This window comes from Phocoena sinus, chromosome 10 (genome assembly GCF_008692025.1).
Source record: "Phocoena sinus isolate mPhoSin1 chromosome 10, mPhoSin1.pri, whole genome shotgun sequence".
In the NCBI taxonomy this organism is placed as follows: domain Eukaryota; kingdom Metazoa; phylum Chordata; class Mammalia; order Artiodactyla; family Phocoenidae; genus Phocoena; species Phocoena sinus.
In genome coordinates this window covers 58,469,021-58,487,758 of record NC_045772.1, presented here as the reverse complement: position 1 = coordinate 58,487,758, position 18,738 = coordinate 58,469,021, and the positions used below count along the sequence as shown (strand labels likewise).

The following is an 18,738-nucleotide window of genomic DNA, read 5'->3' as shown; positions in this document are numbered from 1 at the left end:
AGCTAATTAGCATTCTCAAAATTAAACATCCACAGCAATGCTTAAGGGATGGGGGGAGGGCAGATGTATCTAACAAATAAAGAAAACAGGATTCTGGAATTAACCAATGTAACTTGCTAGGAGAATAAAAATGATTATCAGCTTCCTAAGTCTCAACTAAAACGTGAAACTTTTTGTTGCTATTATTCACTGGGAAAGCAGGAATTAATTGGGCAGGAAGCTCAGAACTATGATATTAATTTCATAATAATGATAACATTGAAAGATCCTTTCATTCGTACTAAAAAGATGGTGTTTTAAAAGAAAACACATTTTAAAAAATCTATAGTAAATCATCTTTTTCTATAAGATCACAACACTAGAGTTGTGCCATATAATTTTACCTCTAATCCTCACTTACCTTTATCTTAACAAAGACTATAAATATGGGATCCTGGGTAAAAAAGATTCAGTATTCTGCACAGTATAGTTTTTAGAGATTTGATTTCCCCACCTGCCACTTACAAGCTGTGTGATCTTGGATAAGTTACTTAACCTCTTGGTGCCTCAGTTTCCCTTATCTGTAAAACAAAGGTTAATAATAACTATCTCATGGGGTTGTAAATATTAAATTGAGTTAATATACAGGTAAAATGCTTAGATACATGGAAAATATTTTAAATAAATGTTAGCTATTATTTTGTTGTTGTTATTTAGTCTCCTCTAAACCAATACAAGATCGGGGATACTATTTTTTAAATTTGGAAGAATTAATATAGAAATATTATTATCTGTTTTATAGTTTCTCTGAAACTTTGCTTACATAGAATGAACAGAATAAGTAGGTCCAGAGTGACATTAGGTTTTAAGGCCCTCAACATGCATTTTCCTTTTAGAAATAAATATTCTGGGATGCAGACTAATTTTCCTGTGCCAGAGGAATGAAGTTCCCTTCCTGTACCTACCAGGAAAATCAATGGTGCAGGAGACAAATAAGTAAATTCTAATATGTTAAATGCTAGCTAGAGCTGCTCACAAGGTTAAATGGAAGAAGGAACAGTCATCTAAATCACACTGGAGGAAATGCTTCCAGAAGGAGGGGATGCTTAAGCCTAATAATCCTCAAGGACAAACAGTATTTAGCCAAATAGAGAAGTGGAGAAACAGACTTAGATTCCATATATAACAAGTGGATGATTTGAGGAAAGTTACTTCATCTCTTTAAATCCCAGTTTCCTCATCTACAAAAGAAAATGGTAAAAGTACTTCTTTTGGAAGACCGTGTAAAGATTAAATGAGATAATATATGTAAAGTACTTAGAACAGTGTCAGGAACATAGTGTGAACCCAACCGTATCACTAACACAGATGTATGGGTCACCATGATGCTTTCTCAGAACTGCAAGTATTGCGTAAAGAACGCTATAGTATAAGGTACTCACAGAAAAGTGTTTGAAGAAGAAACTAGAGGTTAGTGGAAACAGGATCATAAAACATCTTGTGTACTAACTAAAGCAATGGGAAACTTGTAAAGGACTTTCAGAAAGTAGTTATATGATCATATTTCTATTTTAGAAAGATTACTTTTGCTACAATGTGGATGGGTTAGAAAGAAGATAAAATAGAGGCAGAGATACCAAGTAGGGAAAATATGAGATAAGCATCCTGGCTGTAGAATGAGGGGACTCTGACCCAAGAGGCATTAAGGAGGTAGAATCATTAAGACTTGGTGACACAGGAGATATGTGTGATGGTTGGGAGAAGAGAAGTCTAAGAGAACACCCAGGCAACCAGAGAGAAAAGGAGTTACCAAAGTGTGGCCTAGGACCCCTGGGAATTTCCAAGACTTTTTCATGGGATATGCAAGGTCAAAACCATTTTTATAATAATGTTAAGACCTTATTTACCCTTTTCACTCTCATGCCCTCAAAGATACACAAGAGCATTTTCCAGAAGCTACATGACATGTAATATCACAACTAACTGAATGAAAGGCAGATACGAGAATTCATCTGTATTCTATTAACCCCAACACTAAATTATTTGCAAAAATTAAAAACAATGACACATTTCTCATAAATTTTGTTGCTGTTGTTATGGGAAATAAGTTTTTTTAAATTCACTTTTATGTTAACATATAATGGATTTATTATCATTTTTAAATGAATTAATGTTTTTTAAATTTCTCAGTTTTAATTTCTAATACATTAATATTGATAGTTATAAGCTACATAAAACAAAAGCTCTTTTGGAGGCCTCAGTAATTTTTAAGAGTACAAAGAGATTATGATACCAAAAAGTTTGAGAACAATTGAGGTAGACATTTCCACCACTGAGATACGAATACTAAAGGAGAAACCAGTTTGGAAAAAGAAAAGATAATAAAGTTCTGTTTAAAACATGGTAAATGTGATGTGCCTACAAGCTGACATAATCAAAGTGCCCAACAGGCAGTTACACTGATGGAACTGGATATCTAGACCACCAAACTGTGACAGCAGTTGAAACCTTGGATTTTAAAAGGAGAGTGCATGGTGAGAACAGTGTCAGATTAACTGCAGAAAAGACTAGACAGGTAAGCATAGGCCTCAGGACACACCAATATTTAAGGAATAAAGAAGAGGAAGAGAACTCCATACAGAGGGAAAGTAAGAAAAATTAGAAATAAAAATGAAAACTAAAGGAGCATATCACTAGCTATATAATTGAAGAGAAAGCTGTTCAGGGCTTTGAAGAAAAGCAGAACACCAATCCATCATTAGTAATGCCAAGGAAAGACAGAAAAGATAAATGAAATCCAGTATTAACTCAAAACTCTCATTTTAGCCAGGAGTTTCAATTTCTTCTCATACAATACTTTTTTCTTATCCGAGTTACTCATAAAGAATGAAATGATTTCAAGTTCATCTTCTTTGCCTTCTTTGTTCACCCTCTGGAGGAAATGCAAACAAAAAAATAACCAAAAGGATAGAGATGGAAAGAAAAGAAAGATCCTGGATGAAATATATGAAGGGAACTGACTGAAGCAGTGACTCAAGGAAGAGGCATTCATTCATTCATGCAACAAATACTCTGTGAGTAACCATTCTGTGCGAGGCATCATGATACACACTGCTGAAAAACAGCTGACTAATAATATACCAAGCTATGCCCTTGTTCATCAGCAGAAACAATAGACTGGGAATAGAAATAAAACTTTCCTGATGAGACTAGCATAAGCAGAGGCAGCTCTATTCTAAAGGTGGCTCTAGTAGATTCCCAGAGCTCAGTTACCTAATTACTGAAATGTGTCCTAATTCTACAAAATAACTCCAAAGAAATATTTTCTTCAAGTGTTTGACAGCTACTAGCCACGTGATCCTGTGGCAATACTTATCTCTCTGAATTTTTACATAGATAAGCACAGCTTTGAAATGCAGAGAGAAATCTTTAAGAAACACTTGTATACATATTAAATCACCATTAACTCTGAGATAAGCTCCAAAACTAATAATAAAGGTCAAAGGAGAATTAACCTAGCTAGATGTACCTAGGCTGGAAAAGGCTGCTTTAACTGGTTAACTCTACCCTTTAAATAAAGGAAAATGTAATTTTTAAAATATGGTTATTCTTTTAAGGAAAGGACTATAAAGATAAGAATAGAGAAAAGGCATTTGAAAACACCCAGAATCTAGCCTTAAATTCAAAGAGAATCCTGAATAGGAAAGGATATATCATCACACACAAGCTGTCACAAAAATCTTTTCCCACCATCATTGTGTGCTATGGTAGCTGACCTATTTCTAGCTCTAAGCCTGTATCTATCTGATTGATTGGCAAACCTCCGAAAGTAGCTGGGCTTCAAGAGACACTGAAGGACATCAGAAGTATCTTTTTGTCTGAGTTATATTTAGCCTCCATTCCCACCTCATCCCCCACCCCACCCTTTTTTTAAAACAACTTAAGAAAGGAAGGAATTTTGGGACAGTAGTTAATAACAGTGGATGTTTCTAATGTTATTGAAAACTCTGGGGGTTGGGGTGGGGATCTCACTTCTGACTAACTTGGAATAACAGGAATGATATTTATCTTCCTGGAAGAAACAATAAAAAACCAGACAAATGTGTGAAACACTGGTGTTTAAGACACTGGACAACATGCAATGAAGGACAATGATTCCTCAGAGATGGGAAACAAATAAGGTAAGCTCTATGATTACCAAAGTTTAATGCCTAGGGAGAGTTTCCAAAAAATGTCAAAAGAGGGAGTCTAAGGGGAACCTAGACATGCTCCAACATGCTCCCTAAGGGGAGAACACAGGAGTGAAAGTCTGAGAGAGCAAAGGAGTCTAGAGCTCACAGAAGACAGTAAGCCACAGAATGGAGAAATATCTGCAAACCACATATCCAACAAAAGACTTGTATACAGAATATATAAAGAATTCTCAAAACTCAACAGTAAAGAAACAAACAATCCAAATAGAAAATAGGCAGAGCAGGGCTTCCCTGGTGGCACAGTGGGTTAAGAATCCTCCTGCCAATTCAGGGGACATGGGTTCGAGCCCTGGTCCGGGAAGATCCCACATGCCACGGAGCAACTAAGCCCATGCGCCACAACTACTGAGCCTGCGCTCTAGAGCCTTCAAGCCACAGCTACTGAAGCCCATGCACCACAACTACTGAAGCCCGCGCACCTAGAGCCCGTGCTCCACAACAAGAGAAGCCACAGCAGTGAGAAGCCCACACACCGCAACAAAGAGTAGCCCCTGCTCAACGCAATAGAGAAAGCCCGCGCGCAGCAACAAAGACCCAACACAGCCAAAAATAAAATAAATCAAATAAATAAATTTAAAAAAAAAGGCAGGGCAGCTTCTCTGGTGGCACAGTGGTTAAGAATCCACCTGTCAATGTAGGGGACATGGGTTCGAGCCCTGGTCCAGGAAGATCCCACATGCCGCGGAGCAACTAAGCCCGTGTGCCACAACTACTGAGCCTGCGTGCGCGCCTAGAGCTGGTGCTCCGCAACAAGAGAAGTCACCACAATGAGAAGGAGCCCTCGCACCACAGCGAAGAGTAGCTCCTGCTTGCCGCAACTAGAGAAAGCCCGTGCCGCAACTAGAGAAAGCCCATGCAGCAACAAAGACCCAACATAGCCAAAAATTAATTAATTAATAAAATAAAAAAAAAGAAAATGGGCAAAAGACATGAACAGACATATTCAAAATCATTAGCCATTACAGAAATACAAATTAAAACCACAATGAGCTATCACTACACACCTATCATAATGGCTAAAATAAAAAATACTGTTTGGAATTCCCTGGTGGTCCAGTGGTTAGGATTCCGTGCTCTCACTGGCAAGGGCCTGGGTTCATTCACTGGTCAGGGAACTAAAATCCCACAAGCTGCACAGCATGGCCAGAAAAAACAAAACAAAACAAAAAAACTGTCGATACCAAATGTTGGCAAGGATGCAAAGAAACTAAATCACTCATACATACCTGGTAGGAATGTAACATGGCAAAGCCACTCTAGAAGAAAGTCTGGCAGTTTCTTATAAAATGAAATATTCAATTACCATGCCACCCAGCAACTGTACTCTTGGACCTTTATTCCAGAGAAACAAAAACTTATGTTTACACAAAAACCTGTATGTGAATGTTCCCAGTAGCTTTATTCATAATAGCCCAAAACTGGAACCAATACAGAAGTCCTTCAACAGGTGAATGCTTAAACAGACTTGGGATAGCCATACCATGGAACACTACTCAGCAATAAAAGGGTACAAACTATTGATACATACACACACATATACAACTTATATGGACCTCAAGGGAATTATGCTCAGTGGGGGCAAAAAAAAGTCAACCTTAAAGGGTTATATACTGTATGATTCCATTTAAATAACATTTTGAAATGACAGTATTATAGAGAACAGATTAGTGGTTGCCAGGGTTACAAGCTTATGAGTGGGGTGGAGGGAGGTAGGATAGGAGTGGTTATAAAAGGGCAACAAGGACTTTGCTGGTGGTCCAGTGGCTAAGACTCCACGCTCCCAATGCAGGGGGCACGGGTTTGATCCTTGGTCAGGGAACTAAGATCCCAGATGCTGTGTGGTGCAGCCAAAAGAAAAAAAAAGGGCAACAGGAAAAATTCTTATTTGAATAGAACTGTTCTGTACTTTGATGGTGGCTGTAGATATACAAATTCACACATGATGAAATTCCATAGAAACACACACACACACACACACACACACACAGGAGTAGATGTAAAACTGGTCAGATATGAATAAACTCTGAAGACTGTACCAATATCAATTTCCTAGTTTTGATATTGTCCTATAATTATACAAGCATTACCACTGGGAGAAAATGGGTGAAAAACACATGGAACATGTGCAGCGTCTTATAAATTATACTTATTTCCTAATGAAAAGTTAAGATAAATGACTGAGAAACAATCAGATTATAGAAATAGTAAAGAAAGATGTTTAGAAAGTTATTATAACTGTATTCCATATATGCAAAAATCTGAAGGAAAAAGTAGGCATGTTAGAAGAAGTAAAAAAATCTCTGATATGTTAGAGATAAAACTATACTATGTAAGACTAACAGCAGATTAAACAGAATACATCAGGGGAAAAAACTAAATAAAATGAACAAATTACCAGTGAACTATGGAATAATTTCAAAGTACCTAATACATGTGTCAGTGGTATCTCCAAAGAAGAGAGAGGAAAAAAAATTACAGAAACAATAACTTAAAAGTTTCCAAATTGGAATAAAACTCTAAATACACAGATCCAAGAAGCTCAAAGAACAAAACACCTTATTACCAAACTACCTAAAACGAGTAATACAGAGTAAATCTTAAAAGTAGCCAGAGAAGGGGCTTCCCTGGTGGTGCAGTGGTTAAGAGTCTGCCTGCCAATGCAGGGAACCTGGGCTCGAGCCCTGGTCCGGGAAGATCCCACATGCCATGGAGCAACTAAGCCCGTGCGCCACCACTACTAAGCCTGTGCTCTAGAGCCCACGAGCCACAACTACTGAGCCCACATGCCACAACTACTGAAGCCCGAGCACCTAGAGCTTGTGCTCTGCAACAAGAGAAGCCACCGCAATGAGAAGCCGGCGCACTGCAACGAAGAGTAGCCCCCGCTTGCCGCAACTAGAGAAAATCCGTGTGCAGCAACAAAGACGCAATGCAGCCAAAAATAAACAAAATAAATTAATAATTTAAAAAAAGAAGCCAGAGAAAAAGGACTTATTATCTATAGAGGAACAAAGATGAAGATAACAACAGAATTTTCGCTGGAAACTATTCAAGTCAGAAGACAATGGAGTGGTATCTTAAAGGACTGAAAGAAAAAAAAACTGTCAACCAAAAATTCTATACTCACAGAAAATATCTTTCAAAAATGAAGGCAAGGGCTTCCCTGGTGGCGCAGTGGTTGAGAGTCCACCTGCCGATGCAGGGGACACGGGTTTGTGCCCCGGTCTGGGAAGATCCCATATGCCGCAGAGCGGCTGGGCCCGTGAGCCATGGCCACTGGGCCTGCGCGTCCGGAGCCTGTGCTCCGCAACGGGAGAGGCCACAGCAGTGAGAGGCCCACGTACCGTAAGAAAAAAAAAAAAAAAGAAGGCAAAATAAAGTAAATAAAATAAAACTTTTTTATTTAAAATAAATAAAACTTTTCAGACATACAAAAGCTGAAAGAATTCATCACCAGCACACCTGTACTAGTCCTTCAAGATGAATGAATATGATAACAGATGAAAATCTGGATCTACATAAAGGATTTAAGAGCATAAGTGGTAACAATGTGGGTAAATAGAAAAAACTCTTTCTTCGTTATTTAAATATCTTTTAAAATACTCAACTATTCAAAGCAAGAATAATTTAAAATATATTGTACAATTTATATATACAATTAAATGTATGACCAGGAGGGAAGAAACAGAAGTATAGTATTGTAAAATCTTATACTATACAAGAAGCAATATAACATTTCATTGAAGCAGAATGTACAGCCCAGGGAAAAATGGCAGTCAACAGAAACACACTTAGGGAGCCCAAACATTGGATTTAGACAGACTTTTAAAATAAGATCAGCCATTTTAAATAAGATCAAAAAAGGAAAGAGGGAGGGAGGAAAAAAAGTTAAGATAACTATGACTAAAGTACTAAAGAAAAAATATGAGAAAAATATCTCACCAAAAATAGAATATTAATAGAAAGACAGAAATTACAAAAAGGAGCCACAAATGGAAATTCTGGAGTTGGAAACTACAATAATGGAAATGAAAAACATCAGTAGAGAGTTCAACACAAGACCTGAGCAGGAAGAAGGAATAATCAACAAACTTGAAGCTAGGTCAATTAGGCTAGATCTGTCTGAGGAACAGAAAGAAAAAAGAATAAAGAAAAATAAACAAAGCCTCAGAACAAAGCCTAACAATTCATATTGGAATTGACAGGAGAGAAAGGGAAAGAAAGGATATTTAATGAAATAATGGCCAAATTTTTCTCAAACACTAAATCTGCAAATCCAGGAAGCTCATCAAAAACCATGGAGGTCAGAAGGCAATGGGAAGATTTATTCAAAGTGCTGAAAGAAAAAGACTATCAACCAAGAATTCTATCTCCAGCAAAACTATCCTTCAAAAACAAAGGAGAAATTAAGACATTCCTAGATAAAAATGAAAGAACTCATCACTAGCAGATCTAGTCTATAAGAAATACTAAAGAGAGTCACTCAGGCTGAAATAAAAGGACTCTAAGGCAGTATCTCAAATCCAAACAAAAAAATTAAAAGTACTGGTAAAAGTAACTACATAGGTAAATGTAAAAGATAGTATAAATAAATGTTTTGTTTGTAACTCTTTTTGTTTATCTGATTTAAAAGACAACTAAATAAAGCTATGATTATAAACCTGTGTTGATGGGCACACAATGTAAAAAGATGTAATTTGTACGTAATAGAACAAAAGAGAGAAGAGGGAACAGAGCTATACAGGCACAAAGTTTTGCACACGACTGTAACTGAGTTGGTATTAAATTAAACTACATTGTTATAAATTAAGATGTCAGTTGTAATCCCCAGGACCACTAAGGAAATAACTCAATTTCATAAAAGGAATCTGCAAAAGCCCATAAATAACATCCTACTTAAAGACTGAATGCATTTATCCTAAGCTCAGTAACAAGACAAAGACATAAACTTTTGCACTGGAGATTCTTCTAGCTAAGGCAATGAAGCACTAAGAAGAAAGAAAAGGCATCCAGACTGGAAAAGTAAAAAAGATCTGTATCTGCAGATGACAAGATCTTGTATCTAGACAATCCTAAGGAATCCACTAAAAACTAATAAACAAGTTCAACAAGGTTGCAAGATACAAGGTCAATATACAAAAATTGATTGTATTTCTATACACAAGCAATGAATAACTCAAAAGTGAAGTTAAGGGGGGAAAAATTTACAATAGTAACAAAAATAATACTTAGTTATAAATTTAACAAAAGAAGTGTAATGGTGTAGGGTTAAAAAATGTAACTTGTATATTGAAAATCACAAACTATTATTGATAGAAATGAAATAATATCTAAATAAGAGTAAATCCATCCTATGTGCATCAATTGGAAGACTTATTGCTAAGATGGTAACACTCCCAAAACTGATCTACAGATTCAAAGTAATTCCTATCAAAATCCCGGCTGGCTTTTTTTTTTGCATAAAATGACAAACTGATCCTAAAATTCACATGGAAATGCAAGGGACCTAGAATAAACAACATAATCTTAAAAAAGAACAACAAAACTGGAGGATTCACATTTCCCGAGTTCAACTAAACTACACAAAACTATAGTAATCAAAACAGTATTGTAGTGGAATAGCATTGAAAGTCCAGAAATAAATCCTTACATTTATGGTCAACTGATTTTTGACAAGGGTGCCAAGACAATCAAATAGGCCAAAGACAGTCTTTTCAACATGCAGTAATGAGACAGGTGGATATCTATACATAAAAGAAAAAGTTGGAACCATACCTCACACCATACACAAAAATTAACTCAAAATGGATCACAGACCTATGTAAGAGCTAAAACCATAAAACTCTTAAATAAAAAAATAGATCAAGTGGACATAATCAAATTTAAAACTTTTGTCTGTAAACAATACCATCAAGAAAGTGAAAAAACAACCTATGGAAGAAATATTTGCAAAGCATACATCTGATAAGGAACTTGTACCCAGAATTCTTACAACTCAATAATAAAAAGACAAGTTATCCAACTTTTTAAAAGGCAAAGGATTTAAATATACATTTTTCCAAAAAAGATATACAAATGGCCAATTTGTACGTGAAAAGATGCTCAACATCACTAGTCACCAGGAAAATGCAAATCAAAACCATAATGAGATACTATTTCACATCCACTAGGATGGCTGGACTCAAAAAGACAGACAATAAGACGTTCAATGATGATAGACAAATTGGTGCTCTCAAACACTGTCAGTGGGAATGTAAAATCATGCAACCACTTTGAAAGCAGTTTGACAGTTCCTCAGAAAGTTAAACATAGTTACCATATGATCCAGCAATTAGACTTCTAGGTTTATAGCCAAGAGAAATGAAAACATATTTCCACACAAAAACTTGTACATAATTGTTCGTAGCAGCATTATTCACAGTACCCCAAAGTGGAAACAACCTAAAAGTCCACTAACTGACGAATCGATAAACAAAATGATATATCCACCACACAACAGAATATTATTCAGCCATAAAAAAGAACAAAGTACTGGGAGCTGCCTGGTGGCCTAGTGGTTAGGATTCTAGGTTTTCACTGTCATGGCCCAGGTTCAATTCCTGGAGGGGGAACTGAGATTCTGCAAGCCACTTGGCGCACCCAAAAAAAAGAACAAAGTACTAATACATGCTAAAACCTGGATGAACCATGAAAACATTATGCTAAATGAAAGAAGCCAGTCACAAAAGTTCACATATTGTCTGATTCCTTTTATATTATATATCCAGACTAGGAAAATCCATAGAGACAGAAAGCAGATTAGAAGTTACCAAGGGATGGGGGAAAGAGAGAATGGGGAATGATTAGTTAATGGACATGGGGTGGTTTATGGAATAATGAAAAAGTTTTGGATCTAGAAAGTGCTAGTGATTGCAGAACACTGTAAGTATACTAAATACTAATGAACTGTACACTTTAAAATTGTTAATTGTATGCTACGTGAATTCACGTCAAAAAAAAAAGAAAAAAATAAAGAAAGAAATTAACTTGGAGGGAAAAATAAAGTATATGTCCATACAAAGATTTGTACACAAATATTCATAGCATAACTTTATCTGTAACTGCCGAAAACCGGAATAAACCCAAATGTCCATCAGTAAGTGAATGAATGAACAAATTGTGTTATAGCTATACAAAAGATCACTACTCAGCAATAAAAAGGAATGAACTATTGATACATGCAACAACACAGATGAATCTCAAAATAATTAGCTTGATAAAAAAAGCCAAATCAAAAATAAGTAAACATGAGAGTATACACTTTATGATTCCCTTTATATAAAATTCTAGACAATGCAAACTATTCTATAGTGACAGAAAATTGATCAGTGGTTGCCAGGAGACCACAGAGGTTGGGAGAAGGATAACAAATGGGGATAAGAAAACTTGTGGAGGTGATAAATATGTTCATTATGTCTTTTTTTTTTTTTTTTTGTATTCCATTGTTTATACCAAGGAATGAGTGAGAAATCCATCCAGGGAATAGTTTCAGAGAGCAAGGATTCATAGCTTTTCATCTTGAGCTGATAACACTTCGTCAGTCTTCCACCTGGCTACATACCCCAGGGTAGAAAAACCAACATGTGTCTCCAGCATACGTCTTGCCCTTTTCTTCCCAGGAAAAAACAAGGTTTAAGTGTGGATTTAAGGCTCCTCCCCATCCTGAGCGCTCTCTGATCACTGACCTCAGTCGTTCCCTATCTGGCTAAATCCCAAGACTGCTTCTAAGGATTGCTGCAAAATACTCAGGCTTCTTCCCAGACCCACCATCTCAGAATGCTGGGCACGGAGCCCAAGACTTGCTTATTCAGCAAGCCCTACAGGTGAGGCTGGTGCACAGCCATGTGGGAATCCTGGTCTACGTTCTTGCTACTAAATGAGATCTGAAAGTCCGCAGAATCAGCACCAACCTTGTTTTAATACAGAATCCCTTGCTCTACTACAGACCTTCTGAATCTTACCAAGATGTCCCGATGATTCTTATGCAAATTAAAGTTTAGGACTCCCTGGTCTCTGTGCTGTCTAGACGCAGTGCCAAAACTCTGCAGTCTGCTGAGGTGTGTGGTCTGATCAGACCACGTAGCACTGGGACTTCCAGGGGTTAATCCTTATTCCTTTCCAGTTTTTGGTTCTTTGGAAAAGATGGAAAGAATAATCCAGGAAACAGCCCTTTAGGACTGGTGAAAGAGAACATCACAGCCCTGGGCACTGTCGCTGCCTGAGTGCTTCTTCCACCAGATCACAGCTCCAGCCACCACAGCTCCAGTGACCACCAAGAGAACCAGGCCAACAATGATGCCATGAGGACGGTGGGCTGAAGAGGTTCGGCCTCACTCTGGTTGTAGTAGCTGCACAGGGTGTTCAGGTTCACTCGGAAAGTCTGTGCGTGGTGCTTGTAGATCCGTGGGTTCCGATCCCAATACTCCGGCCCCTCCTGCTCCACCCATGGCGCCCACGGCTCCATCCTCGGATTCGGGGCGTCGCTGTCGAACCGCACGAAATGCGTGTCGTCCACGTAGACGACAGAGATGAAGGGGGGCTCCCCGCGGCCAGGCTGAGACACCCCGGTGTAGAAATTCCTCAGGGAGTGGGAGCCTGGGGGCAGGGAGGGGTGAGACTCGGCCCGACTCTCCTCCCGGAGCGAGTCCGGGTCCCAGGTGTTGGGGCCGGGAGGGGGGAGGGGGCGAGGGGCTTGTGAGACCTTCATTATGTCTTGATTGGGGCGACAGTTTTACAGTGAACACACGTCAAAACTTAACAAATTGTACGTTTTAATATGTACAGTTTACTGTATGTCAATTATTAAAAGCCTCAATTAAGCTCTTTTTTGAAAAATATGACAGGGCAATGTACGCATGCTGGCAACTCAATAATTGATAAGGTAGTAATAAAGCGGTTTTACTTTACCTTGCTGAGTGTACAGGCAACTCTTGGCAACATTAAACATGGAGAACCACTCAAAGTAGCATATAAATTTGAATTTTTGTAAACTTAAAAATACTCCCATGACTTCCCTGGTGGTGCAGTGGTTAAGAATCTGCCTGCCAATGCAAGGGACACGGGTTCGATCCCTGGTCCGGAAAGATCCCACATGCCGCAGAATGACTAAGCCTGTGCACCACAACTATTGAGCCTGTGCTCTAGAGCCCACGGGACACAACTACTGAGCCCACTTGCCACAGTTACTGAAGCCTGCGTGCCTAGAGCCTGTGCTCCGCAACAAAAGAAGCCACCGCAATGAGAAGCCCACACACCGCAAGGAAGAGTAGCCCCTGCTCGCTGCAACTAAAGAAAAGCCCACATGCAGCAATGAAGACCCAACGCAGTCAGAAATAATAAATAAATTTTTAAAAATTAAACAAAAATACTTCCAAGGGGGACATCCCTGGGGTCCAGTAGTTAAGAATTCGCCTTCCAATGCAGGGGACATGGGTTCGATCCCTGGTCAGGGAACTAAGATCCCATATGCCACAGGGCAACTAAGGCTACGCACCACAACTACTGAGCCCACGCGCTGTGCAGCCTGCACACCACAGCTAGAGAGAAGCCCGCACGCTGCAACGAAGAGCCTGCACACTGCAACTAAGACCCAATGCAGCCAAATAAATAAATAAATAAAATGAAAAAAGAAACTTCCATTAACCTACAGTATAATTTCAGAGATGCTCAATCTTCATTTCTGACTGATTTTCAGTCGGTAGTGCTAGACACCCTGCCAGTTCCGGCAAGTACTACAATTAATGTAATCTGTAAACAAGCATTTAGATACACCAAAAAAGCTCCTATAAGAAACCCTAATAAGGTTCCTTAAACGTGAAAATACTTGTGAATAGTATCTCAAGCGTGATGAAATCAACAAAAAACCCTCTATTATCTATATTAATCACCTCTTAAGAATTCCCCAATTATAGATATCTACCTTTTGTAGATATTTACTCAAAAAATATAAACTATTGCAAAACTTTTTATCCACTTTCTAAAAAGTTCAAAAAACTTTAAGGTTAAAAACCCTAAGCTGGGGCTTCCCTCATGGCGCAGTGGTTAAGAATCTGCCTGCCAATGCACGGGACATGGGTTCGAGCCCTGGTCTGGGAAGATCCCACATGCTGCAGAGCAACTAAGCCCATGCACCACAACTACTGAGCCTGCACTCTAGAGCCCGCGAGCCACAACTACTGAGTCCACATGGCACAACTACTGAAGCCCATGCACCTAGAGCCCGTGCTCTGCAACAAAAGAAGCCACTGCAATGTGAAGCCCGCACACCGCAATGAAGAGTAGCCCCCGCTCGCCGCAACTAGAGAAAGCCCGCGCACAGCAACAAAGACCTAACACAGCCAAAAATAAATAAAATTAAAAAAAAAAACCCTAAGCTGAATTTTTCTTTACCAAAAGATATTTCCACTGTTTTAAAGACAAACTAAAAGGACTTGCCTGGTGGTGCAGTGGTTAAGAATCCTCCTGCCAATGCAGGGGACAAGGGTTCGATCCCTGGTCCGGGAGGATCCCACATGCTGTGGAGCAGCTAAGCCCATGCACCACAACAACTGAGCCTGTGCTCTAGAGCCCGCGCGCCATAACTACTGAGCCCATGTGCCACAACTACTGAAGCCTGCACATTCTAGGGCCCGCCTGCCACAACTACTGAGCCCATGTGCTGCAACTACTGAAGCCCACATGCCTAGAGCCCGTGCTCCGCAATGAGAAGGCATCACAATGAGAAGCCCGCCACACCACAACGAAGAGTAGCCCCTGCTCACCGCAAATAGAGAAAGCCCATGCACAACAATGAAGACCCAACACAGCCAAAAAAAAAAAAAAAAAGACAAACTAAAAGCATGATGTATTCAGCAATGAGGAAAAGTTATGGAAATGAGGGTGAAGTACAGCCAATCAAAACCATTTTACATTCATGATATTTATGCCAGGTAAGAAATGACATCACCTAACCCAAGCTACCATCATCTCTCACTTTGACTATTAGAGTAACCTTTTTCCATTTTCTAATTCAGATGAATTCAATCTTGATATACTGTGAGTCTCAATCTCTTCATCTATTAAATGGGTGCAGTAACACTCCCAACCTTATGAGATTGTGTGAGGATTAAATGAGATCAAGGGTAAAGCACTTAGTTTGTTGCCTGGCACATAAGAAGTATTCCATAAATGTTACCTATTATTACCTGAATAAATGTTCAGCCTCCATGAGTCCAGTGCTGGAATGACGTCACATATAAGTAACAAGTCTAACCTCCAAAAAAAAAAAAAAAACAGGTAAGTTAAAAGCAATTTCAATCTTAATATATTGAGACTCTCAAAGAAAATAAAAAGAGATCTATTTCAAATCAGCTTCTTAATATCTTCTTTCCCAATTCCTTTTGCTCACAATATTTCTTATAACCCTACATCTTGTGCTGAACCCTCTATATCCATCCCTACTCTCAGTTCACAATAAAACACTATTCATTTGGCTCTTTTCCCCTCTGTTGATCCCCTCTACTTATAAGCAGTTCCTGGTCCACTTTCTAATACAAACAAATCATCCAGTCTTACTCCTTGAAATTCTTCAGCTGTTTTTTACCCATTATCCTTCCACACAAGACAAATCTAGAAACTGAGCTAGCAGATCTAGAATATCTCTTCGTAGGTGCAAAGCAAAAGTCGAGAGGCCAGAGACTTATTTCTACTCACAGAAGAAAATTCTGTATCACAAACACATAATTTAATATCTCCTCACTCCAACTGCAATATTTATTATTATTGCTCTTACGGGACTCTGAGGGCTGGCTGCTGCTTAATCCACTTCAGCAACCCAGAGTGCTACCACCAGAACCCTTAATATGCGCAAGCCAGCCTGTGTTCTTGGAAGCCCTAAAAAACCTAAGCTTCACTACGTTCTACACAGTGAGGAGTATCCCTAACTTATAATTTTGTCTTATAACTCTATCCTGTGGATATCACATCAGAAGTCCACCTTCCCAATATCTTAAACAGATTTCTATGAAGAAGCTCTTCTAGTTTTTTTGTGGCCCCTTCCTCTCAGGGTTTTGGCATTAGAGACGTATGGTAGTTTGGTTAGGACTGGGAGGCATGACCAAAGGATATTGCCCTTCCCCTTTTCACTGCCAATCTTGGTCCTGAAACATGGCTGCATGGTGAATTTTTTCCCCAGGAAATGCCTTGTTCTCCCTCATGCAAAGAAATTACTGGCTGGGCTGCCTTTCCCTACAGGCCCTCAAGTCATGCCCAGATGTGTGGGATTTTTAAGCGAGCAAAGTAGGTTCAGGCTGAGAGCCTTGCCACACCAAAAAGTCACTCTCCAGCTCTGAGTCAGAGAATCAAGAACAATGTAATTCAAAGCACACACTAGTACTTATTGCTGTAATGGTTTTCTTGCCCTATCTGCAATCTTATCAAATTAAAAGTGAAATGCTTTCTGAAAGAAGTTGAATTCCCTTCTGCCGTCCATCCTCTTTTACCTCCATATAATTGCAGTTTTTTAATGAAATGCAATAGCCTCTTAACTAATCATTCTACTTCTGCTCTAGGCACTCTGCTATCTGTTCTCCCCAGAGAATCAAGAGTGATTTCTTCCCCCCCCCCCGCCCCCAGTATGTGGGCCTCTGACTGTTGCGGCCTCTCCCGCTGCGGAGCACAGGCTCTGGACACGCAGGCCCAGCGGTCACGGCTCACGGGCCCAGCCGCTCTGCGGCACGTGGGATCCTCCCGGACCGGGACACGAACCCGCGTCCCCTGCATCGGCAGGCGGACTCCCAACCACTGCGCCACCAGGGAAGCCCGATTTTTTAATTGAAGTATAGTCGATTTACAATGTTATGAGTGATCTTTTTAACATGTAATTCCGATCACTTAGCTTCCTTGCTCAACCAGTTTCCTTCCACCAGTGGCTTCCATCATCCCAAGCAAGGTCTATAGAGCCTTATAAAATCTGGCCCCTGCCTACTCTTGAACATCCCAAACCACATACTTCCCACAAGTCCTTTGTGTTTGTTTTTCCTCCTGCCCAAAACAGTTGTCTTTCATCAGGAAATGCTGGTTCTGCCTCCCTTCAATTAAGAGTTCATATGTCACTATGAAGAGGTCTGACCAACCAATGCGAAGTATCCCCTTCTCCCTTACTCTCAAATCACATCATCATATCAATTTTCTTCATAGCACTATACTCTATAATTATCTTATTTATTTATTTGAAAATAGTCTATCTTCTCAAGCAAGAATGTAAGCTCTTTGAGGGCAGAAATCTTATGTGTCTTGTTCATATGTGCCTCCAATGCCAAATAGTGTCTGACACATAATAAGCACTGTAACAGTTTTCTAATTGTTTGCTTCATTTACAAAGCCAGGTAATACCTCTAAGGTGTTACGTTTTTAAAAACTTATTTCTAGGGCTTCCCTGGTGGCACAGTGGTTGAGGGTCCGCCTGCCGATGCAGGGGACACAGGTTTGTGCCCCAGTCTGGGAAGATGCCACATGCCGCGGAGCGGCTGGGCCCATGAGTCATGGCCGCTGAGCCTGCGCGTCCAGAGCCTGTACTCCGCAACGGGAGAGGCCACAACAGTGAGAGGCCCGCGTATGGCAAAAAAAAAAAAAAAAAAAACAACTTATTTCTAGGGACTTCCCTGGGGGTGCAGTGGTTAAGAATCCACCTACCAACATAGGGGACAAGGGTTCAATCCCTGGCCCGGAAAGATCCCACATGCCGCGGAGCAACTAAGCCCGTGTACCACAACTACTGAGCCTGTGCCCTAGAGCCCATGAGCCACAACTACTGAGCCTGTGTGCTGCAACTACTGAAGCCTGCGTGCCTAGAGGCCATGGTCCGCAACAAGAGAAGCCACCGCAATGAGAAGCCCGCACACCACAACAAAGAGTAGCCCCCGCTCTCTGCAACTAGAGAAAGCCTGCACGCAGCAACGAAGACCCAACGCAGCCAAAAAAACAAACAAACAAAAAAAAACCAAAAAACTTATTTCTACAGCCAATAAAATGGCCAGGCTTCAAAACCCTATGTTCTCTTCCTCATTCTAACAATCTGCCTTGTATTCTCAGAAAGCTCCCTTCCTTTCTCTGAAGGTAAAATTTGCCCTCAGAAAATTAAGATGGCAATCTTATCTGGCAACACTTCTCTAGGTCTGTGGGTTTCAGATCCAATGTTCTCAGGCAGCAGCAATTACCAGAACTCTGGCTACTAGTATTGCACTGAGGAGTGCCTCACGTACCAGAACCACCGGGCTAATCTGACGAAGCTGCAAACACCTGTGAGAGTACCATAGTTAATAAGAGTTCTGTGAGGCACTCCCAACGCCTTAAAGATTACCTCACAGGAGTAGGAAGATTTAGTTCAGTCATCTGACTAGTGGCACATTCTACAAAGCCTTAATGACCCTGTCACCAGAAAAACAAATACTTTGTCCTAGCCTTCTAATCAACTGCATTTAGCAACCAA

General features: G+C 39.8%; 1 protein-coding gene and 1 pseudogene across 20 annotated transcripts in view; both read right to left on the bottom strand.

The window, feature by feature from the left end:
- The window catches only part of R3HDM2 (R3H domain containing 2), a 150,999-nt gene that overhangs the window by 94,142 nt on the left and 38,119 nt on the right, over positions 1-18,738 (bottom strand). For 18 of the 19 annotated variants that reach the window (XM_032647132.1, XM_032647137.1, XM_032647145.1 and 15 more), the window contains exon 2: positions 15,455-15,517. The gene's annotated coding sequence lies outside the window, so the exon portion shown is untranslated. Of the gene's footprint in view, positions 1-15,454; positions 15,523-18,738 lie in introns of all 19 variants that reach the window. The other variant, XM_032647134.1, reaches the window with a different exon arrangement.
- On the bottom strand, positions 11,513-12,978 carry LOC116761165 (annotated as a pseudogene). The gene has a single exon (XR_004351927.1). The product of XR_004351927.1 is annotated as a BOLA class I histocompatibility antigen, alpha chain BL3-6-like (transcript).